The following is a 25,985-nucleotide window of genomic DNA, read 5'->3' on the forward strand; positions in this document are numbered from 1 at the left end:
CACACACACACACACACACACACACACACACACACACACACACACACACGTACCCACATACACTGATGAGAGATTTATACCAAAGAGACAAAGGGATGCAGGAGTCAAATGAAAGAGCCTCCAATGACCAAAGTCGTAGCCGTTTTAGCAACAAATTAATAAAATACTAGAAAAGTCTATACTCATTACCCATGGTAGTTACGTTCTACAAAGTCTCCGTGAATACTGAATTAGCTAATACTGAACCATTGCTCCTAGGGAAAATACAGAGTTAGGTTCCTATAAGCCTCTTGATACAACATTCTCTTTGATCAATATATAACCTTGTTTTAATGCAGGTTTCTGTTTAAAGACAACTTATTTAATATATACTGTTGAGTCCTTAACAGTGAACTCATGGACAAGAGCACTATAATTCATGCCTGAACAAAGCTTATCTAACATATATATTTTCTCCATCATAGCCTTCTTACACTTGGGAACACTAAACAGTACTTTGGCACTAAGCTTGGGGGCCATTTTAAGCAGTGAAATCACAAATAAAAACCACAAAAGTGGGGAAAACATGACATTAAATAGATGATAAAAAGCATACTTGTTTATAATATGAGAGGTGAAACAAGAAGGCAGAGCATTGCCTTGTTCGACCTCAGCTGGGAACATGCACTTCAGGCTGCTAAAGTTTTTTGTTGCTCTGCACATGTCTGAAAATGAACATGAAAGTGCCACAAGTATTGATTTGAGAGTTACAAATAAATTTTAGCAAGTAGGCAAATTCAAAAATACAGAATCTGTGAATAATAAGCATTAACTATACTAGGTTATACCTAGAAGTTTAAAATAAATATCCATGAGCCCATACTGATGTAGTTAAATAAACAAACAAATGGGAAGAAGAGACCAATCTCTTGTGCATAAGATTCCAAATAATTTATGTAAATATCCACCCTCAAGATGCTCCCCACTCCTTAAACATTGGTTATGCATAGTGACTTCCTCCCAAAGAGTATAGAAAGGTGTTTAAAAAAATAGTAACTTTACAATGGAGAAACCTGACAAACACTACCTCAGCCAGGTAATAAAGTTCAACTGTGATAAGTCACATCAACAGTAGGTACCCTTGATATAATGTGATGAGAATGGCACTTTACCTGTGTGGTCTTCCTCCCAAAAACCTATATCCCAAGTCTAACCATGAGAGAAACATTAGACAAATCTCAGTTGAGGGACATTGTACAAAATATTTGACCAGTACGCCTCAAAACTGTCAAGGTCATCAAAAATAAGAAGTCTTAGAAACTGTCACAGTCATGAGGAATCAAGAGATACGACTATTAAATGTAGTGTGGTATCCTGGATGGAATACTTGAACAGAAAAAGGACATTAGGAAAAAGAAGAAATCTGAGTAAAGTATGGACTTTAGTTAATAATAATGCATTAATGTTGATCCATTAATTATGACAAATGTACTCTAATAATGTAAGATATTAACAATAGGGGAAACTAATTATAAGGTATTTGAGGACTCCCTGTACTATCTTCTCAACTTTTCTATAAATCTAAAAACTATCCTGAAACAAAAGTTTAGTCAAAAAAAGTTGTAAGGTTATCAGCAGTCTTACTTGAGGACCCCTTCCAAAAAAGTATAATACAAAGCAAGAGAGAAACATTCTCCCCTACCTTAAGACAAATTATCCAGATGCTCTGGCACCATGAATAGTCCTGTGTTCTCTTGTCAGTACCCAGAAGAAGAGCCACAGGGTCAGGAAGAGACACTTGAGTTCAGCAGAGTAGGGGCAGCACCCAAAAAACAGCAGAGCCTTAATGGGAGATAGTAAGAACAGATGAATACCTAGTTAATGTGCTGCAGAGCACCAACAACACATGACAGACTTGTTCATGATCACAGGGGAAATACCAACTAGGAACTTCAAGAAAAATTTAAGAGACACAACAGAGGACTGGGATCCTGCAAGAAACAGGTGGAGCAACAGCCAGTGGTACTGAATTATGTACCATTATTATTAAGACTGCTGAGAACTAAGGAATCTTAGAGGTTACACATGCAGTACCTAACCCATAATAGGTCCTGCAAAAGTTCAGTTGCCTACCAATATGCCAAAGTTGTCCCATCCCAGCTCACAAGAACTAATTGTTAAATCTTCAGAAATTTTGTGAACTAGTTGTTAAACACAGCCATTATTAAAATTTATATATATCTACAATTAAATTATATTAAAACCAAAGGAAATACTCAAAACATATCATTTCCTCATTCTTGTACTATATTTTATTATTCTCTCTGCCCTTCAGGTTATTCACATCTATAGTCTCTGTAAGATGGAAATACCCCATAACAGTGTGCTGCTAAACATCTCTTCCAACTCCTCATTCAGTGACATCACAATTGTAGCTTGACATCAGGCAGTGGGAAGTATTTACAATGTGGGAATTTGAAACTGCTAAAAAAAAAATAATCAAGGTTTGATTTATCACTTTGTTGATTATCTAAACTAAAAAAAAAGTGATGGGGAAAGTCTTAACATATTATATTTAAATCTGTTGCTTTGGAGGTGTGCCTGGGTAGCTCAGCCAGTTAAGCGTCCAACACTTGGTTTCAGCTCAGGTCGTGAGATCAAGCCCCACATCACGCTCCATGCTCAGCATGAAGTCTGCTTGAGATTCCCTCTCCCTCTGCCCCTCCCCCCATTCACACACACTCGCTCTCTCTAAAATAAATAAATACAATCTTTAAAAAAAAACTGTTGCGTTGGAATATTGGGGAACTTGGAAAGATGGAGAAATATGAGGACCCTGAGCTTACCTCATCCCATGTTTACAATTAGATATCATCCACAGCCAAGTCAAAAGACCAGAGAGCAATCTGAAGACTGGCAGAACAAATTCCACAACTAAGTATAGAAAAGAAATTGCATCTGAAAGGTTAGGAAGGTCAGAAAGGCAGAGGGAGGTTGCCCTCAGGAGGGAGGGAGCTGTGCATGTGGGGAGGGCAAATAAACAGGCTCTTGCACCAGGGAACACATGGGAAGACTTATCCCCATAAAGTTTGGCTTTAAAAACCAGAGGGGTTAAATTCCATGAGTTTGTAAAACGAGTGGGACTTAGAGCCTGGACCTTTAAAAGTCAGCTGATTCAGCACCAGGTGAGCTAAGAAGGCAAGTGATAGGTGGGTCGCCAGAGACAGCAGACTGTGTAGAGAGGCAACATAAAAATGGCAGTTTATGGGGCACCTGGGTGGCTCGGTTGGTTAAGCGTCTGCCTTCAGCTCAGGTCATGATCTCAGGGTCCTGGGATTGAGCCCCACATTGGGCTCTCTGCTCAGTGGGGAGTCTGCTTCTCCCTCTCATTCTCCCTCTGTGCTTTCTCTCTCTGTCAAATAAATAAAGTCTTTTTAAAAATGGCAGTTTATACAACAAGGGGGGCAAATGGGAGACAGATCTGGTCAAACTGATTTCAGAGCATGTTGGGAAACTTCTTTAAAAACAAGGGAGCTGGCAGGCACCATTTTCCTCCACTATCCCCCAGCATAAACACAGAGCCACCTGCAGGAGGCAGGACCACACAGATACTTGTAGCCTTGGCCCAGGGTTCAGGGCAAATTTTGTTAAAATTGCACATGTGCCACCCAGCCACCAGGAGCAGACCTGCTGCCACACACCTTGCCCAGCTGCCACACCCACCCTTGTGCCCCTAGCCACTCTCATGCACTGCACCCAGCCCCTGGGTACACAGCTGCCACCATGTGCCCTGCCCAGCTACTACACAGCACCCAGCTGTGCACCCACAGCCAATGTCTCACACCAGGCCCAGCCACACCCAGGATCCTCACATGCCACACCCAACCTTGCACCCCCGGCCACCCCAGTATACATACCCCAGCTGACACAGTGCTTTGGGGGATCCAGTATAGGACTAGTGGCCCACCACAAATTTTGCTACCATCACCACCCTGCTCCCAAGTTCCCCAGTGGGCCACCTCAGAGCTGGCCTGCCTGGGTCTCACTAATACCACAGGGAGTAAGCACAGCCAACAGTGGGCAGAAGGGCAGGGCAGATGACTGTGCTGAAAGGAAAAGTGACTCGGCAGCAAGGCATAAGCAACTCTTTTGAAGTGCCAGGTTCTGATGAACAGGGGACACTGCACTGCAGGCACTCCAGGACCTCTTCTACATAAAGTCCCTACTTTATTAAAAAAAAATATTTTCTTTATTTATTTGACAGAGAGGGAGAGAGCACAAGCAGGGGTAGCAGCAGGCAGAGGGAGAAGCAGGTTCCCTGCTGAGCAAGGAGCCTGATGTGGGACTCGATTCCAGGACCCTGGGATCATGAACCGAGCCAAAAGCAGATGCTTAACTGACTAAACCACCCAGGCATCCTAAAGTCCCTACTTTTAAGAGCAGAAGACATAGCTGACTTTCTTAGCACAAAGAAACAGATTAAGAGAGGCAGACAAAATGAGGAGACAGAGAAATTTATCCCAAATAAAAGAACAGGACAAGGCCACAGCCAGAGATTTAAGCAACACAGATATAAATAACATGCCTGATAGAGAATTTAAAACAATGATCATAATAATACTCACTGGACTTGAGAGAAGAGTAGAAGACATGAATGAGACTCTAATACAGAGATAAGGAATAACATAGAAGAGAAAAAAGGCTCAATAAATGAAATGAGAAACCCACTTGATGGAATGAATAACAGGAAGGAAGAAGCAAAGGAATAAATTAGTGACCTACAAGACAGAGTGATGGAAAGTAATCCAAATGAACAAAAGAGAAAGAAGAATTACACAAAATGAGAATATATTTAGGGAAATCAGTGACTCCATCAAATGTAATAACATTTGTATTATAGGAGTCCCAGAAAAAGAAGAGAGAGAAAAGGGGGCAGAAAATTTATCTGAAGACATAATAGCTGAAAACTTCCCTAAATCCAGATCTAGAAGGCACAGAGAGCTCCTATCAAAATCAACAAAAGCAATCTGACCCACACCAAGACACTGTAATTAAATTTGCAAAATGCAGTGAAAAAAATCTTAAAAGCAGCAAGACAAAATAAGTCCATAAATTTCAAGGGAAAACCCATAAGGCTGGCAGGAGATTTTTCAACAGAAACTTTGCAACCCATAAGGGAGCAGCATGATACATTCAAAGTGCTGAATGGGAAAAATCTGCAGCCAAGAGCACTCTATCCAGTAAGGCTACCATTCAGAACACAATGATAGATAAACAGTTCCCCACACAAACAAAAACTAAAGGAGTTTGTGACCACTAACCCAGCCCTGCAAGAAATATTAAAGGGGACTCTGACTAGAAAGGAGAGACCAAAAGTGACACTATACAGGTAGGAAACAAAAAAGCAGGAAAAATCAATATTTCTGTAAAAAAATCAGTCAAGGAACTCACAACATAAAAGGATGTAAAATATGACAATGTATACCTAAAACTCGGGGAGGAGAGGAGTGAAAAAAGGACCATCAATTTAATATAGCAAAAATAAAAATTTCTCTTAAAAAAATCAGTCAAGGAATTCCCCCCAAAAAAGATACAAAATATAAAAACATTTACCTGACACATGCAGAGGAGAGAAGAATGGGTTCAAACTTAAATGACCATTAACTTAATATAGACTGCTATATGCAGAAGAGGTTTATACAAACCTAATGGTAACCATATATCAAAAACCACTAATAAACACAGAGAGAATAAAGAGAAAGAAATCCAAATATATCACTAAAGAAAATCAGCAAAACATGAAAGATAGAAAGATAAGAAAGGATCAAAGAAAATCTTCAGAACCAATGATAAAATAAGTAATAAAATGGCAATAAATTCATATCTATCAATAATTACTTTGAATGTAAATGGACTAAATGTTCCAATCAAAAGACATAGGGTGACAGAATGGATAAAAAGAAAAACCAATTGGGGCACCTGGGTGGCTCAGTTGGGTACAGAGCTTACTTAAAAAAAAAAAAAATCTCCTAAGAAACAAGACCCATCTACATGCTGCCTACAAGAGACTCATTTTATTTTATTTTAAGATTTTATTCATTTATTTGAGAGAGAGAATGAGAGAGAAAACAAGCACAAGGGAGGAACAGAGGGAGAGGGACAAGCAGACTCCATGCTAAACACAGATCCCGACAAAGGGCTTGATCCCGTGACCCATGAGATAATGACCTGAGCTGAAACCAAGAGCCAGATGCTTAACCGACTGAGCCACCTAGGTGCCCCACAAGAGACTCATTTTAGACCTAAAGACATCTGCAGATTGAAAGTGAGGGTATGGAGAAATACCTATCGTGCAAATGGATGTCAAAAGAAAGTCAGAGTAACAATACTTATATCAGACAAAATAGACTTTAAGACAAAGACTGTAACAAGAAACAAAGAAGGACATTATATAATAATAAATGGGACAATCCAACAAGAAGATGTAACAACTGTAAATATGTATATACCCAACATAAGAGCACCCAAATACATGAAAGAGTTAATAATAAACATAAAGGAATTAATTGATAATAGTACAATAATAGTAGGGACCTTAACACCCCACTTACATCAATGGGCAGATCATCTAAGCAGAAAATCAACAAAGAAACAATGGCTTTGAATGACACACTGGAACAGATGGATTTAACAGATATATTCAGAGCATTCCATCCTAAAACAATAGAATACACATTCTTTTCAAGTGCACATGGAACATTCTCCATAATAGATCAAATATTAGCCAACAAAACCAGCCTAAACAAATTCAATATCAAAGGCATACCATGCATCTTTTCTGACCACAATGCTATGAAAATAGAAGTCAACCACATGAAAAATTCAGGAAAGACCACAAATACATGGAGGTTAAATAACGTGCTACTAGACAATGAATGGGTCAACCAGGAAATCAAAGAAGAAATTAAAAAGTACATGGAAACAAATGAAAATGAAAACACAATTGTCCAAAACCTCTAGGATGCAGCAAAAGTGATTCTAAAAGGGAAGTTTATAGCAATACAGGCCTATCTCAAGAAAAGCAAGAAAAATCTCAAATAAACAACCTAACCTTACACCTAAAGGAGCTAGAAAAATAATAACAAAAACCTAAAACAAGAAGAAGGAAGGAAATAATAAAGATTAGAGCAGATATAAATGATGTAGAAACTAAAAACACAACAGATCAATGAAACCAGGAGCTGGTTCTCTGAAAAAAAAAATCAATAAAATTGATAAACTTCTAGCCAGACTTATCAAGAAAAAAGGAGAAAGGACCCAAACAAATAAACTCACAAATGAAAGAGGAGAAGTAACAAACAACCAGAAATACAAACAATTATAAGAGAATATTATGAAAAACTCTATGCCAACAAATTGGACAACCAAGAAGAAATGGATAAATTCCTAGACACAGAAACTATCAAAACTGAAACAGGAAGAAATAGAAAATTTATACAGACCAATAACCAGCAAAAAAACTGAATCAGTAACCAAAAAACTCCTAACAAACAAAAGTCCAGGACCAGATAGCATCACAGACAAATTCTATCAAACATTTAAAAGAAGAGTTAATACCTATTCTTTTCAAACTATTCCAAAAAATAGAAAAGAATGGAAACTTCCAAATTAATTTCTATGAGCCCAGCATTATCCTGATACCAAAACCAGATAAAGACACCACAAAAAAAGAGAAGTACAGGCCAATAACCTTGATGAACACAGAAGCAAAAATCCTCAATAAAATACTGGCAAATCAAGTTCAACAATATATTAAAAAAATATTTCATCATAATCAAGTGGGATTTATTCCAGGGTTTAAGGGTGGTTCAATATTTGTGAATCAATCAACACGATACATCAATAAGAAAAAGGATAAGAAACATACGATCATTCCAATAGAAGCATTTGACAATGTACAACATCCAGTAATGATAAAAACCCTCAACAAAGTATGTTTCAAGGGAACATACCTCAACATAATAAAAGCCATATATGAAAAATCCACAGCTAATATCATCCTTAATGGGGAAAAACTAAGAGCTTTTCCCCTAAGGTCAGGAAAAGACAAGGATGTCCACTCTTACCACTTAATTGATCTTCAACAAAGCAGGAAACTATATCCAATGGGAAAAAGACAGTCTCTTCAGCAAATGGTGTTGGAAAACTGGACAGCAATATGCAAAAGAAAGAAACTGGACCACTTTCTTATACCATACAGAAAAATAAATTCAAAATGGGTTAAAGACCTAAATGAGAGACCTGAAACCATAAAAATTCTAGAAGAGAACATAAGCAGTAACTTCTTTGACACTGACAACAGCAACTTCTTTCAAGATGTTTTTCCTGAGGCAAGGGAAACATAAGCAAATATAAACTACTGGGACTACATCAAAATAAAAAGCTTCTGCACAGTGAAGGATAAAGTCAATAAAACTAAAAGGCAACATACAGAATGGGAGAAGATATTTGCAAATGATATATCTGATAAAGGGTTAGTATCCAAAGTATATAAAGAACTTATACAACTCAATACCCAAAAAAAACAAAATAATCTGATTAAAAATGGGCACAGGACATTAACAGACATTTCTCCAAAGAAGACATCTAGATGGACACATGAAAAGATGTTCATCAGCACTTACCATCAGGGAAATGCCAATCAAAACTACAATGAATTATCACCTCACACCTGCCATATAGCTAAAATCAAAAACACAAGAAACAACAGGTGTTAGCAAGGATGTGGAGAAAAGGGAACCCTGTTGCACTGTGGGTAGGAATGCAAACTGGTGCAGCAACTCAGGAAAACAGTATGGAGGTTCCTCAAAAAGTTTCAAATAGAACTGCCCTATGTTCCAGTAATTGAACTACTGGGTATTTACCCAAAGAATACAAAAACACTAATTCAAAAGGATACATGCATCCTTATGTTTATAGAAACATTATGTACAATAACTAAGATATGGAAACATCCCAAGTGTCCATCAACAGATGAATGGATAAAGAAGATGTGGTATAGGGGCACCTGGGTAGTTCAGTTGGTTGAGAGTCCAACTCTTGGTTTCAGCTCAGGTCACAATCTCAGGGTTGTGAGATTGAGACCCATGTCAGGCTCCACAGAGCCTGCTTGAGATTCTCTGCTTCTCCCCTTGCCCCCCCACCCCCGCTCGTATTTTCTCACACTCTCTCTCTTTCTCTCTCTAAAATAAATAAAATCTTTAAAAAAAAGCTGTGGTGTATATATGCATATATATATTTTTATATACATACAATGGGATATTATTCATCCATTAAAAAAATGAAATCTTGGGCGCCTGGGTGGCTCAGTTGGTTAAGCGACTGCCTTCAGCTCAGGTCATGATCCCAGGGTCCTGGGATCGAGTCCCGCATCGGGCTCCTTGCTCAGCAGGGAGTCTGCTTCTCCCTCTCCTACTCCCCCTGCTTGTATTCCCTCTCTCACTGTGTCTCTCTCTGTCAAATAAATAAAATCTTAAAAAAAAAAAAAATGAAATCTTGCCATTTGCAATGATGTGGCTGGAGCTAGAGTATAATGCTAAGCAAAATAAGTCAGAGAAAGACAAATACCATATGATCTCACTCATATGTAAATTTAAGAAACAAAACAAATGAACAAAGGACAAAAAAAAAAAGTTAGAGACACAAACCAATAGAGACTCTTAATTACAGAGAACAAACTGATGGTTACCAGAGGGGAGGTCAGTGGGGGATTGGTGAAATAGATGAAGGGGATTAAGAGTACACTTATCTTGATGAGTACTGAGTATGTATAGAATTGTTAAATCACTGTATTGTATACCTGAAACTAATATAACACTGTATGTTAAGGATACCAGATTTAAAATAAAATTAAAAGAAAAGGTTGGGGCACCTGGGTGGCACAGTCGGTTAAGCATCCAACTCTTGGTTTAGGCTCAGGTCATGATCTCAGGGTTGTGAGATGGAGCCCTGCATGGGGCTCTGCAGTCAGTGTGGAGTCTGCTTAAATTTCTCTCTCCCCCTCCATCTACCCCTTCCCTCACTCTTGCTCTCAAATTAAATAAATAAATAAATAAATAGGTTGATATACGGTGTGTAATAGATGAATCTAGGAAGGTAGGTTGGAGATCTGAAGTTGGAAACTTTGAACGTTATGCTATGGCATGTGGCATTTATTCTATAGTCTCTGAGAAGTGTTTTTCAGATATTTACAATGTTACAAACTTCTTAACGATTTGAAATAGGTGAAGGGGATTGAGAATACACTTATCATAATGAACACTAAGTATAGAATTGTTGAATTGCTATAGTGTACACCTGAAACTAATATAACACTATATATTACTGACTAGGAGTAAAATAAAAACTTTTAAAAAAATCATGAGTAGGGGGCAAGAAATCTAGTAATTACACAGAAGAGAAATTAGGCAATACCTTGATCAGATTATCAAAATGTTCATCTCCAATAAAGGACATAAGGACATCACATGGCTCCATATACCCTGAGAAGAACATCGTATCACTTATACAGTACTCAGGCCAAGAATGCAAAACCTCAACCCCAATTCAAGGAAACTACAGATAAAAAAACAAAATGAGTAATACTCTATTTTTAAAAAGAGAGGGGAGCTGAAAAACAAATAACTTGTATACCAGCGAAATTTCAAACTTTGATATTTCAAAGATCACCGTAAAGAAAGAAAAGGCAACCCAGAGAACTGGAAAAAAATTGTGCAAATAATATCTAACAGTGGATTTGTAGCTAGAATAATTAAAGAATTCTTTAAATAAATTAGACAACTTAAAAATGAGCAAAGGATCTGAACAGATATCTTTCTAAGGAAGATAAACAAATGGCCAATAAGCACATGAAAAGATGCTCACCATCATCAGCCATCAAGGAAATGCAAATCAAAACCACAGTGAGACACAATTTCACACCCACTAAGATAGCTATAATCAAAGAGTCAGATAATAACAAGTGTTAGTGAGGATGTGGAGTCACTGGAACCCTCATACATTGCTGGTAGGGATGTAAAATTGTGCAGCCACTTTGGAAAATCTGTTAGTTCCTCAAAAGGTTAAACATAGAGTTACCATTTGACTCATCAATTTCACTCAAGAGAAATGAAAACATATGTCCTCACAAAAACTTGTACACAAAAGGTCATAACAGCAGTAATCATGATAGTAAAAAGGTAGAGCAACTCAAAAGTCTATCAAATGAATGGGTAAACAAAATATGATAATATTAGAAATATTATTCCAAATATATTATTCCAAATAATGGAATATGATTTGGCCATGAAAAGAAATGAAGTTCTACATGGATTAACCTTGAAAACATTACACTAAGTGAAAGAAGCCAGTCATAAAAGACCATATATTATATCATCCTGGTTATATGAAATAGCCAGAACAGGTAAATTCATAGAGGCAGAACTTATAGGTTACAGGCTGCCTAGGGTTGGAGAGTTTGGGAGGAAATGGGCAGTGATTGCTAAAGGGTACCTAGTATCTTTTGGGGTGATGAAAATGTTCTAAAAATTGATGTAGTGATGTTTTCACAGTCCTGTGAATACATTAAAAATCATAGAATTGTGCCTTTTAAAAATATATTTATAAATATTACAGAAAAAAATTAAAAAATAAAACTTTTGCATTGTATCTATAGTCATTATATTATGACTAACACAAAAAATAAAGGCATTTTCCTCTGGTATTTGAAAACTATTATCCAATTCAACAAAGTTGCTTACAACACTGATGAATAAATGAAGTTCTGATATCCATATTTATTGTTTTACTTTCATCTTATTCATTAACATAAAAGAAAATATCAACCAACACTTATGTCAGGACTATATTCATTCATCAATCACAACCATAGGTTGGCTACAGATACAAAGAATTCAACAAAAATCAAAAAAGCATTCTGTGAGAATGAACTGGCTATGTGATTTAAAATAAGGAGTAATGTATATTTTAATATGCTTTAAATTGTGTGCTACCCATCCTTCATATCAATGAGTAGGAATACACACGCACCCATTTTTTTTTCTAGAGAGTCTATTGTTAAACTTTTACCAGCATAACACAGGCTCCTGTCCCTTTGCTCTGAGTAAGACCATACAAATAAATATATATCAGCAGTCACTACAGTCCTATTTCATTGCTTAAGTTTCTCCAAGTGACTAGTCTTGTTGCGCAACAGCTCCAACCTGAGAAATGGAGATAAGAATAGAGGGACTTTTGTGAAGCAGCTGGGCAGAGACTAGAGAATGGGCAGGAGATACCTATGAAAACTTAAGGAAATAGGACAAAACCTCACACATGTTAAGCAGTTCTGGCCAAGCTCAGCTCTAGCAGTCTTCTTCCCCCACCTGGACCAATTGCAAGCAAGCATAGCTCTTTTCATTCATCCTTGTCTTCCAAGCTAGGGTAAACACATTCAATTTTCAGAAGTTTCTGCTGGCAACAGAAATTGCTATATTAAAAAGAGAGAGGAGGCATTTTTTTTTATGTATGTTGTGAAGGCATGGAAAAAAGGTGAAATACAACAGTGAATAACGTAGTACTTGTTTATATTTTGATACTACTGCTCCCTGTCAGATTTTCCATAGCTAATGGAGAGACAACTCTATTATAAGACATGGCTCAGGGGACCTACCATCAGCATAGCTGAAGCTTGCCTTTCAGAAAGGTTCTTGTCAATTCACAGAGAGTCTTACAGAACCACAAAACCACAGTCCTTCCTGCTGCTTCTGCCTTAATTACTACTAAAAATTAGCAGCCAGCATCCATCTTTGACACAACCTTGACATGACAGTATATATACTAAGTCTACAAGAAATGCTTTTGTATTTTTGCTCCAATGTTGAGTGTGAAAAGGAGCTTTATAGTTTAATTCTGCTATGTGGCTATTGCATGTGTGTTGGATGGGGAATGGAGAGTCAAAGGGTCAAGACTACACAGTCATAAAATGTCAGAGCTGAAGGCAATGGGATGCTGGACCCAGCACAAACTGGTTCATAAGAACCAATTATCCGTATCTCCCAACCCCGCATTTAGTGACTACAAGTTAGTAGTTTGAAATCCACCTTGATGGGAATACTTATACCATAGAAATCAGCAAATATTACAAATCAAGGCTTTTCCCTCCTAGAGATTCAGTTTATTAGCATATCACAAGCTCAAAGGGATCTTAGTCATTATGAAATATAATTCCCTGGAGAACACTAAAGAAGTAGTATTAGGACATTGGGAAAAGGGGGAAAAAAACAAAAGGAGTGAATTTGTGAGGGACAAGGATGTTGGAGAAACCCTGCCCTATTACCATTCCCTAGGTCTTGGCTTTTGTTCCCCTTTCTCAGCCCTGCCCTAGAGTATATGGTATAAGAGGGCCAAGATAGCAGTTGCCATAAATATGCTCCCAAGTGAAGAGCCACTGAGAGCTCAGCCTGTCCAAGAGTGAAACTACAGCTTCCTCTGCCTATAGTGTCAGCTCCCAGAGGAACTACAAGGCAAAGGGGTCTTAGATCCCCACCTGGTCACCAGGAAAGCAAAGCTCCAGTACAGCTTAGCACAATGGTCTCTAGTTATAGATTAGCTACACATAATTCACCTGCTACTCAAAATTGCTAGGCTGAACTCAAGTGGCAATTCCTGAGAAATACAGGAATTAAATGACCAAGTTTATCCACACCCATCTCCTTGGCCCCTCTCATTTTACCTGGGCCATTCAAATGCACACTCAGCAGGGGCACACAGAACTCAGAAAAGTTCCTTCATTGCCTCTGCCCCTCCTCTTTAGTTGCTATATTCTAAAACTGCTCAGGAAAGAAGCTATTAATGCTGTATCATAATCATCTAGCACTTGATGCATGCATTGCATTCAACAACAAGGCCTGGCTCCACACACTTAACTAAAGTCTTTCTTTTCAGGCAAACTTCCCAACCACAAATATTTAGAGTGCCTACTATGTGCGGGCAACATACAGATATACTTATCTAAATTGATACATGCATAAATAATGCATGGACCTTGCCCTCTAAAAGTTTACAGCTACACAAAGAAGACACACATGTGACTTTACTACAGGACAAAATGAAATTTAGTGCTGAAGAGTAGCAGAGGCCTAGAGATATATAAGTCCCCAGCATCTGAAAAGATGAAGGCCAAGGAGAGTTAAAATGAAAAATATTCACTGATGTTTACTGAGCATTTATCACTGCCACATTCCATGATAAGCCCTTCATATAAATCACTTCATTTAATCCTTACAACCAAGTAAGATAGGTAGTGTCATCCTCACTTTACAGCTGAAAACAATCAAGGCATAAAGAGGGTAAATAATTTACCCAAAATCATAGAGTTAGTTCATTGTTGGAATGGGAGTCTGTTACAGACTGAATATATCCCCCCCAAAAAATTCCTATGTTGAAACCCTAATCCCCAAAGTAGTGGGAGGTGGAGCATTTGGGAGGTAATTAGGTAATTAGGGGAGGAAGCCTAATGAATGGCATTAGTTCCCCTATAAGGGACCTTAGAGAGCTCTTTTGCCCCTTCTGCCGTGTGTGAGTATAAGGAAAAAATCATAGTCAGCAATAAAGAAGCAGGTGTTCCATCAGAATGCAACCACACTGGCACCCTAAACTTATATTTTCCAGTCTCTAGAATTTTGAGCAATATACTTCTGCTATCTATAAGTCACCCAGTCTATGATATTTTGTTATAGCAACCTGAATGGACTAAGACAGGGTCTATGCCAGGTCTTTCTGATTCCAGAACCCAAGATAGGGTTCAAAGGAAGCCGAAACAGGGTACCATACTCTTCTATATAAGAATGTGAAGATCATTTTATCACTTTAAAGGCTGTTAACAGAATTCATCATTCATTCTTTCAACATATCCCAAGCACTGTTCTTACAGTAGTGAAGAAAACAAAATTCCTTGCCTTCATGGAAGTTATATTACAATGAAAGATAAGTCCTCTTAGGGAGAAAACTCTATGTACTGGGACAAATAATTTAATAAATGCTTGGAGCAGAAAGTGATAAAGCCCATCTGATAAACACCACTGGCGATACCCCTATAATCAGACAAAGTTAGGTTTATTAACTGGCTACAGCAAGGGATACTGCATACCAGAGTAACCATGGGCAACTCACCAGAGGAAGTGACAGTGTTATAGTAGTTCCCCCTTATCTACAGGGGATATATTCCAAGACCCCCAGTGGATGCCTGAAACCACAGATAGTACTGAACCCTATTTACACTATGTAGTTCCCTATATACACTTAGGATAAAGTTTAATTTATAAATTAGGCACAGTAGGAGATTAAAAATAAAATAGAACAATTATAGCAGTATACTGTGTTATGACTGTGGTACCTCCCTCTCTGCAGCTCTCTCTCTCACTCACTCTCTCTCAAAATACCTTATTGTACTGTACTCACCCTTCTTGTGATGAGATAAAATGCCTAGTGATGAGATGAAATGTGAATGATGCAGGCATTGTGACGCAGGCATTGTGACAGCGTTAGGCTACCACTGACCTTCTGCTGATTCGTCAGAAGGAACACCTGCTTCCTGACTGCAACTAACGGCAGCAGTGGGTAACTGAAACTGTGGAAAGCGAAACCACAAACCACCACGGGTAAGGGGAAACTACCAAACTATGGATTAGGGGAGAAGAGTATAGGCACAGTGTAAATGAAGCCACAGTTTGATGGTCTTAAAGTAGAGCAGGGCTGTGTAAACGGGTAAATATCAGCCCTAGGCTGAGAAGTAGACCCAGGGTCCTGTCTCCTTGGAAACTATAGAATTAAGATAAATGGGGAATGGTGTGTTCCAAATCTCTGTATCTGAAGCTCTGCAACTTTATTAGAAATCGAGGCTGCTTCTGGGAAAGAATGGAATATTCCATTATTACTGATACATTTTCAAACAGCAAAGTTGTGACAACCTAAGATTTTAGAGCACCAGGTTTTTCAGCATCACTTTTGTTAATTAACAGAATCTGAGTTTGTACATGGAGGTGTCCGTGGAGGTGATCCCACAATACTAACAACCTGAGTGTTAATTGGCAACATGGCCACAGAAGGGTGAGGAGGCTGCTCTGTCAATATAAAGGGCAAAGAATTTGGTGTTGCCAGGACAGTATGGGAGGGAGAGGTGAGGAGCTGAGACAGGAGGGTCATAGGGAGAGTGAGATAGAGCAAGCCTGGAGGGGAGGGTAATGTGACCCTGCCCACATACACACTGTGGAAAATCTACTGAATTTATAGATGGTTTGAGAGAGATGCTATGTTTCACAACAAGTAAATATAGTGTGGGACAGGGACAATATGAGTGTCCAGGAAGTATATGAGGCTCCCTTGGAAGTTAACCAAAATCTTTGGGATGTGTTTCAACTTCCACAGGCCATGAGGCAATTTCAAATCTTAGATCACAAAGGTAGGAAAACTCCAAACGGATATAAAACATACAGGTCATGGGGCAAATAAAAGAAATAGCGCACAGAGCAAAGCAATTAAGTGTTATTCAACTGACAAGGAATAAATTTAGAGAACACATTCCCTCAAGAAGTAGACACCTGGATTGGAGCTCCACCTCTATTAGTGAACAATTGCCAAATTCAGAAATAGACCAAGAGAAGTCAAAAGGGCCAAGAAGGAAGCAGTTGATACAAGCAAGATATTAAGAATTTAAGAAAGCCAGCTGGCTAAAACAGCACTATTTCCATGTACTTCTTCCTCAGGAAGCAGGTGGTTCCAGAGGGTTCTTGTGGCCTACCCTAAAGATAAAGGCATGACAATCAGATGCATCTGGCTAATGGAAATGGAGTGTCTGCAGTTGTGTTGTACTAGGAATGTGGAAACGCAGCTAAACCTGCAGGGAGGCAAAGATCATCATAAACCTGATTTTTCAAAATCTTAACATCTTGGTATTTTAAGAACATACAACCTACACATGAGTGGCTGAGCCATTAAAAGTCACCAAGTGAATCAAGAGCCATCATCCTGAGCAAGAAAAACAAATGGGCTGGAGTTAGACTTTGAGACTTAGTGGGATGTATCTATCATTCATGGATATTTTATTTGTCCCCCACAGTGACCATAAAAATTTCTTTAAACAAATTAAAAAATAAAAATTTCTTTAACTTCCAAACATTTAAAAAATTCATTGAAACTAAGGAGAATGAAAACACATTGGTTCAAAAACCTATGGGATACTGCAAAGGTGGTCCTAAGAGGGAAATACATAGCCATCCAAGCCTCTCTCAAAACAGTAGAAAAATCCCAAATGCACAAGCTAACCTTACACCTAAAGGACCTGGAGAAAGCACAGCAAGTAAAGCCTAACCCATGTAGGAGAAGAAAAATAATAAAGATTAGAGCAGGAATCAATGAAATAGAAACCAGAAAAACAGTAGAACAAATCAACAAAACTAGAAGCTGGTTCTTTGAAAGAATTAATAAGATTGATAAACCTCTGGTCAGACTTATCCAAAAGAAAAGAGAAAGGACACAAATTAATAAAATCATGAATGAAAGAGGAGCAATCATGACCAACACCTAGAAAATACAATTTTAAGAACATATTATGAGCAACTATATGCCAACAAATTAGGCAATCTGGAAGAAATGGATGCATTCCTAGAAACTTATGAATTACCAAAACTGAAACAGGAAGAAATAGACAATCAGGACAGACCAGTAATCAGTAAGGAAATTGAAGCAGTAATCAAAAACCTCCCAAGAAAACAAGAGGGAGGGTCAAGGGCCAAATGGCTTCCCAGCAGAATTCTACCAAACATTTAAAGAAGAAATACTACCTATTCTACTGAAGCTGTTTCAAAATATAGAAAGGGACAGAAAACTTCCAAACTCCTTCTATGAGGCCAGCATTACTTTGATCCCAAAACCAGACAAAGACCCCACCAAAAAGAATTACAGACCAATATCCCTGATGAACATGGATGCCAAAATACTCAACAAGATCCTAGCCAATAGGATCCAAGAGTACATTAAAAGGATTATTCACCACAATCGGGTGGGCTTTATTCCTGGGATGCAAGGGTGGTTCAACATTCACAAATCAATCAGCGTGATAGAGCACATTAACAAAAGAAGAGACAAGAACCATATGATCTTCTCAATTGATGCAGAGAAAACATTCGACAAAATACAGCATCCTTTCTTGATTAAAACTCTTCAAAGTGTAGGGATAGAGGGAACATACCTCAATATCATAAAAGCCATCTATGAAAAGCCCACAGCAAATATCATTCTCAATGGGGAAAAACTGAGAGCTTTTCCCTTAAGGTCAGGAACATGACAGGGATACCCATTCTCACCATTATTGTTCAACATAGTACTGGAAGTCCTAGCCTCAGCAATCAGACAACAAAAAGAAATAAAAGACATCCAAATTGGCATAGAAGAAGTCAGACTCTCTCTCTTTGTAGATGACATGATACTCTATGTGGATTCCGCCCCCAAATTACTAGAACTCATACAGCAATTCAGCAACATGGCAGGATACAAAAATCAATGCACAGAAATCAGTTGCATTTCTATACACTAACAATGTGACTGAAGAAAGAGAAATCAAGAAATTGATTCCATTTACAACTGCACCAAAAACCATTAGATACCTAGGAATAAACCTAACCAAAGAGGTAAAGGATCTGTACTCTAGAAACTATAGAATACTTATGAAAGAAATTGAGGAAGACACAAAAATGGAAAAACATTCCATGCTCATGGATTGGAAGAATAAATATTGTTAAAATGTCTATGCTACCCAAAACAATTACACATTCAGTGTAATCCCTATCAAAATACTATCCACATTTTTCACAGAGCTGGAACAAACAATCCTAAAATTTGTATGGAAACAGAAAAGACCCTGAATAGCCAAAGTAATGTTGAAAAAGAAAACCAAAGTTGGGGGCATCACAATGCCTGACTTCAAGCCATATTACAAAGCTGTGATTATCAAGACAGCATGGTACTGGCACAAAAACAGACACATAGATCAATGGAACAGAATAGAGAGCCCAGAAATGGACCCTCAACTCTATGGTCAACTAATCTTTGACAAAGCAGGAAAGAATATCCAAAGGAAAAAAGACAGTCTTTTCAAGAAATGGTGTTGGGAAAATTGGCCAGCAACATGCAGAAGAATGAAACTGGATCATTCTCTTATACCATACACAAAGATAAACTCAAAATGGATGAAAGTCCTAAATGTGAGACAGGAATACATCAAAATACAATCAAAATACAGGTAGTAACTTCTTTGACCTTGACCACAGCAACTTTTTGCAAGACACATCTCTAAAGGCAAGGGAAACAAAAGCAAATATGAACTATTGGGACTTCATCAAGATAAAAAGCTTCTGCACAGCAAAGGAAAAAATCAATAAAACTATAAGGCAACCTACAGAATGGGAGAAGATATTTGCAAATGACATATCAGATAAAGGGTTGGTATCCAAGATCTATACAGAACTTATCAAACTCAACACCCAAAAAACAAATAGTCCAGTCAAGAAATGGGCAGGAAACATGAACAGACATTTCTCCAAAGACATATAAATGGCTAAGAGACACATGAAAAAAATGCTCCATATCACTTGCTATCAGAGAAATACAAATCAAAACCTCAATGAGATACCACCTTACACCAGTGAGAATGGCTAAAATTAACAAGACAGGAAACAACAAACGTTTCCTGGTGAGGATGTGGAGAAAGGGGAACCCTGTTACACTGTTGGTGGGAATGCAAGCTGGTAGAGCCACTCTGGAAAACAGTATGGAGTTTCCTCAAGATGTTAAAAATAGAGCTACCCTATGACCCAGCAATTGCACTATTTACCCCAAAGACACAGATGTAGTGAAAAGAAGGGCCATACGCATCCCAATGTTCATAGCAGCAATGTCTACAATAACCAAACTGTGGAAGGAACTGAGATGCCTTTCAACAGATGAGTGGATAAAGAAGATGTGGTCCATATATACAATGGAATATTACTCAGCCATCAAAAAGGATGAATACCCACCATTTGCATCGACATGGATGGAACTGGAGGTGATTATGCTAAGTGAAATAAGTCACGAAGAGAAAGACAATTATCATATGGTTTCACTCATATGTGGAACATAAGGAATAGCACAGAGGACCATAGGGGAAGGGAGGGAAAACTAAAGGGGGGAGAAATCAGAGAGGGAGATGAACCATGTGAGACTCTGGACTCCAGGAAAAAAACTGAGGGTTTTAGAGGGGAGGGGGTGGGGGAATGGGGTAGCCAGGTGATGGGTATGGAGGAGGGCATGTGTTTGTGATGAGCACTGGGTGTTATATTAACTAATGAATTGTTGAACACTACATCAAAAACTAATGATGTACTATACAGTGGCTAACTGAACATAATAAAAAAATTTTTTTAAATAACATCTAGTTTGTCTGATATAAGTATGGCTATTCCAGCTTTCTTTTGCTGTCCATTAGCATGATAGATGGTTCTCCACCCCTCCCATTCAATCTGGAGGTGTCTTTCGGTCTAAAATGAGTCTCTTATAAGGAACGTATTGATAGGTCTTGTTTATTTTCTTTATCCTTTTGGATTCCCTATGCCTTTTGATTGGAACATTTAGTCCATTTACATTCAGAGTGATTATTGGTAGATATTAATTTAGTGCCATTGTATTACCTGTAAAATCTCTGTTCCTATAGATTGTCTCTGTTCCTTTCTCCACTTTGTTGCTTTTGATCTCTCTTTCCTGCTCAAAGGGTCCCCTTTAATATTTCTTGCAGAGCTGGTTTAGCATTCACAAACTCCTTTAGTTTTTGCTCTTTTGGAAACTCTTTCTCTCTCCTATTCTGAATGACAGCCTTGCTGGATATAGTATTCTTGGCTGCATGTTTTTCCCATTCAGCATGTTGAGTACATCATGCCACTTTCTCCTGGCCTTTCATGTTTCTGTGGACAGATCTGCTGTTAACCTTATGTGTCTACCCTTGTAGGTTAAGGACCTTTTGGCCCTAGCTGCTTTCAGAATTCTTTCTTTATCTTTGTATTTTGGAAGTTTCGCTATGATATGTCTTGGTGTTGACCTGTTCTTGATTTTTGGGGGGAGTTCTTTGTGCCTCTTGGACTTGAATGCCTGTTTCCTTTTCCAGATTAGGGAAGTTCTTACCTATAATTTTTTCAAATAAACCTTCTGCCCCTTCTTCCTATTCTTCTTCTGGGACTCCTATGATATATTATTGCACTTCATGGAATCTCTGAGTTCCCTAAGTGTATATTCGTGATCTAATAGTTTCCTTTCTCTCTTCTTTTCAGCTTCATTATTTTCTACAATTTTATCTTCTTTATCACTGATTCATTCCTCTGTTTTTTTCTTGTGATTACATCCAGTCGAGTTTGCATCTCAGTAATAGAATTTTTTATTTTGGCTTGACCAGTTTTTAGGTCTTTTATCTCTGCAGCCAGGGTCTCTCTGGGGTCTTCTATGCTTCTTTCAAGCCCAGCTAGTATTCTCATGACTGTTGTTCTACATTCTTGTTCAGATATATTGCTTCTATCTGTTTTGAGCAAATCCCTGGCTGTGATTTCTTCTTGATCTTTCTTTTGGGGAGAATTCCTCCATCTTGTCATTATGTCTAGGTTTCTGTTGTTTGCACGTTATGAAAGCTTGGTATGTTTCCTGCTCCTGAGAGTAATACTATATTAAGCAGGGGTCCTACATTTTCCAGGGCCTGGTGCTTCAGGAAGTATTTATGGTGTATGCTGTGTGCACTCTGCTGTTGTATTTTGGTTGTTCTTTCCCACAGGTCAGTTCTCTGCAGAGTTCCTCCTTGCGTGCAGGGGTAGTATTTGGATCTCTAACTAGGTATGCTTTGATTTGTTTGTTAAATCTGATTTAAGAAAAAAAAAAAGCCTAATCCAAGAAAAAAGGAAAAGGCACAAGAAAGCAAACAGACAAACAAAAACTATAAACCTGATTCCAAAGAAAAAGAAAGAAGGAAAAAAGAAAGAGGGGGGGAAAAAAGCCTGATCCAAAAAATGAGAAAAGGAAACAAGTCAACAAATGAACAAAAAACTATAAGCCTGATGCCAAAGAAAAAAGAAAAAATATACAAAATTTTAAAAAGTAAAAAAACCAAAAAAAGCCTAGTTGTATTTCCACCAGACCTGAACTGAAGCTGATACTTTGGAGCACTACATGATTTGTAGCCTTGATGCATGTGGAGGGCCTGTATTGGTCTTCTAAGGGAGAGAGGCCCACTGTACTGGCTCACAGTCAGACCTGCCCTAATAAATATGCTCCTGCCAGATGCTGGAGGATGGGGTTTGGTGTAAGCAACTCCAACCGCCATTGGAAGCACTGTGTTTCTCTCTGAAGTCCAACAGTGTTGGTGGGCAGGGGGGTAGAAGATGGTGTCGTTGTGTCCTCTCCTCCCTGGGGAGGGGAACTTGCAGCTGCTGCTGTTCAGGAGGCCCTCACATAAAAATGAATACTCTCCTCTTCTGTGCCTCAGGCTTTCATCAGATCCCTGCCTTCAACCTGTCTGTGCCTGGCCCTCAGCTCACCCAGTGCCACAGTTCACCTGTGTTTTATCTCTGGACGGCTGCAAGGATTCAAAACAACAAATCTTAAAGGACCTGACCAGGCACAGACCTGCTCCCTTTCCTTGGAGGAGAGCCTTGTAGCCCTGCGCCCAGCACCTTTCTGTCCCAGAAAAACAGTAGCACTCTTATGTGAGTGCCCGGAGTCTATGTTGAAGCACAGCAAAAAGCTGCAACTAGGTTATCTGCCCTCTGCATGCGTCTCTGTCTCCTGCTGTTGAACGGCCACTCAATGCCACCTCATGGGTCTTTTGTCCTTGAAGAGGCAATATGCTCTTTTCCAAATGCACTCCCATAAAGGGAACGTTCTCTCCTCATGCAACCCAGGGGATCCCCACACCATAGTGCCTTGTGTGAACCCTGTGCACTCCTCTGCTCACTCTCCTACTTTTCCTCCTCTCCTTCACTTCTCTCTAGGAAAAGGGCTCCCATCCCTCTGCAATACTGTGTTTTTTTTTCTCTCCCAGTTCACATCTCTGAACCTTGCATCTGCCACATTTCCTCCCTCCAGTTGTGCAGGTTGTTTTCTTAATCCTCAGATTGATTTCCTAGTTGTTCAAAATGATTTGTTATTGATCTAGCTGTGTTCAAGGGACAAGGCAAGCCCAGGGTCCCCCTACTGTTCTGCCATCTTAACTCCTCCCAAAAATTCACTTTATAATCCTGTTTATTTACTCCCTGTATTGAATTTCTACAATGGACCAGGCATTGTAATAGGCACTGGAGAGGAAAAGATATTATCTGTCCTCAAGGATCTTCCCTTCTGGGAAGTGGTAAGTTCAGTAACAGAGACATGAATGAGACAGAGCATGGTCACCAAGGTGGGGTTACTGGGGATTTTGTTTTCTTCATCTATGTGGTCACATGTGTCTCCAAGGGCTTGCATGACAAATAGTAAGAGGTCAAAATAGTTTTTGACTTTACAACAGTAAGAGGTAAAATTTACACAACTCTGCTGGGAGTCCAGAGAGTGTACAAGGTCCAGCCACTGAGACAAGTCATAGCATCCAGAGTCTTTTCTGTATTAAGGGCTCACTTCTCTGATGAATGAACTATGAATCTATAGCTCTTTCTTTCTCTCATACACACACACACACACACACACACACACACACACACACACACACACCAGTCTTCTAGGCATTTCTCTACCTTGTGGGGATCTGTGCTTAGCTGAGGTCTTTTTAAGAGCCATCCCATACACTGTTAGAGCCTGGCTGCATTGGTTGAGGCAGCTCTAGGACCCATAAATCCCCCTGGCTGCCACTTTTACTTAAGACCAGAAGTGGTCAATGCCTTCCTTAAGAAAGATATAAAATCTGGAAACAAGCTACACTTGCCCCTATTTTATTCAGTAATTAAAGGTGGCATATGTGAGTGAGGAAAGAGATATGGGGAAAGAAATAACAGAAAAGCTAGAGATGCCATTAGCTGAGGCAATAATTTTGAGAAGTCCATTTTCTTGGCCAGCTGGGCCAGTTTTTGTTAGTATTAAAATGGGAATCTTGAACTATTTTGCACAGGTTGGGATACTGAGGAACATTCATTCTCTTTTCTTTTTTCTTTTCTTTTTTTTTTTTTATTTATTTGACAGAGAGAGACACAGCGAGAGAGGGAACACAAGCAGGGGGAGTGGGAGAGGGAGAAGCAGGCTTCCCATGGAGCAGGGAGCCTGATGTGGGGCTCGATCCCAGGACCCTGGGATCACGACTTGAGCCGAAGGCAGATGCTTAAAGACTGAGCCACCCAGGCGCCCCCATTCTCTTTTCATTCTAAGTGTCTGAAAGAACACTGTCAGCTTACTTTATATTTTTAACTTTATTTTTTTGTTTTTATTCTTTCTGTAATATACAAACCAACCATAGGCAAAATTATGAAGTCAGAAAAAATTGTCTTTGGTACTCCCTCATCTTCACTGGCTTCCTACACTACTCCTTTTATCCCTTTCCTTTTCATCCCTCCCCAGATTCTCTGAGCCTGCAGCTTTTCTTCTGTCCCGCCACTGTTAAATCCTGCTCCAAGAAAGTATGGAAAACTCCTTCATTAATGGAAAATGACTGATGGCAGCTCCAAGAGCCACTGTGTAGAAAGTGACCTGACTCCATTTAAGGAATAAGTTTCTATATGACATCTTTGGCATCTGGCCCCAGTTGATGGAGGCAGGTGTAAGATGGGATGGGAACATTTTGTTTCCTTTTTAATGCACTGTGAATTTGAATCTCAATGAAAAAATGATCTCTCTTTTCTCAATACAGTGGTAAAGAACATAGGCTCTGAAATCAGACTGACCTGGATTATATCCCAGTTCATCAATTAATAGTTGGGTGTCCTTAAACAAGTTCTGTAACCTATGTTCCTTGATTTCCTCATCTGTAACATGTGGGTGAAAATACCTAGTAACTGGGTTGTTTTAAGGATTAAGTAATATAGGTAAGGCTCTTGGTAAGGGTGTTAGCACACAGAGTGATCGTTTAAGTATTTAGTACTATAAATACAACCTTATTCATGTCATTCCTCTGCTCAGAAAACTTCCATGATTTCCTACTGCCTAGAGAATCAAGTCCTAGACTCTTATCTTGTCATTTACAAATCTATAAGATTGGGCTATAAGTTAAAACGCCCTAAGAATGTTTTGGACATTCTCTGTCCATCAATTCTTTGAACTATAGAGTCAGACTCAATAAAAGGAAGGAGAAGGCCTTTCCTGGATAGCAGTGAGCTGTGTATAAATGTAGGTAAATCTAGTCCAAATTCGTAGAAAAATATACAGAAATCCAAAATAAGTCCTCTTCATTTTGGTTTACTCAGGGAGATTGTGGAGGCATGCAGAGGAGCACTGGTAATCCAAGAATGGGTAACAGGTTCCTTTCACAATTAAGAAACTGATGCCCAAAGAAAATAAATCACATAGCTCAACCATAGAGACCTTGAACTAGGACCCTGTAGTCCTTTCAGTTTAGTGGACTTTTAGGCCAGCTTTCATTCACTGTACCATTCTGCTTCCTATTTTCTAGGGTAGGATAGAAGTGGAGCTGAATAACAAAGCTCATTTTCAGACATTAACAAATTAGTTGTAATTAATTTCTCAGAGCTGCTTGCAATCCCATGTGATATCCTAAGGAAAGGGGTCACTTAAACAGATAAGTGTAGGTGAGAGACAGGAGATACTGCAGGGAGGGCAACACCAGATGGTTCACAGCAATGGGAGGCAGCATGGGGGCACTGGGCATCTGGAGAGCAGAGAGCCAGAAGAGGAATGGAGGCCTGCTCCAAGCAAGACAATTTTTTGCCTTTCAGGTGTACTTCATTTGCCTTTGGGGCAGT

At 38.9% G+C, this 25,985-nt stretch overlaps 1 protein-coding gene across 2 annotated transcripts in view; it reads right to left on the reverse strand.

Annotated features, from left to right (window-relative positions):
* The window catches only part of SMARCA1 (SWI/SNF related, matrix associated, actin dependent regulator of chromatin, subfamily a, member 1), a 776,730-nt gene that overhangs the window by 338,859 nt on the left and 411,886 nt on the right, over nt 1–25,985 (reverse strand). The window lies entirely within an intron of this gene.

The sequence above is a fragment of the Mirounga leonina genome, unplaced genomic scaffold (assembly GCF_011800145.1).
Source record: "Mirounga leonina isolate KUSES-001 unplaced genomic scaffold, KU_Mleo_1.0 Mir_101664, whole genome shotgun sequence".
Classification (NCBI taxonomy): domain Eukaryota; kingdom Metazoa; phylum Chordata; class Mammalia; order Carnivora; family Phocidae; genus Mirounga; species Mirounga leonina.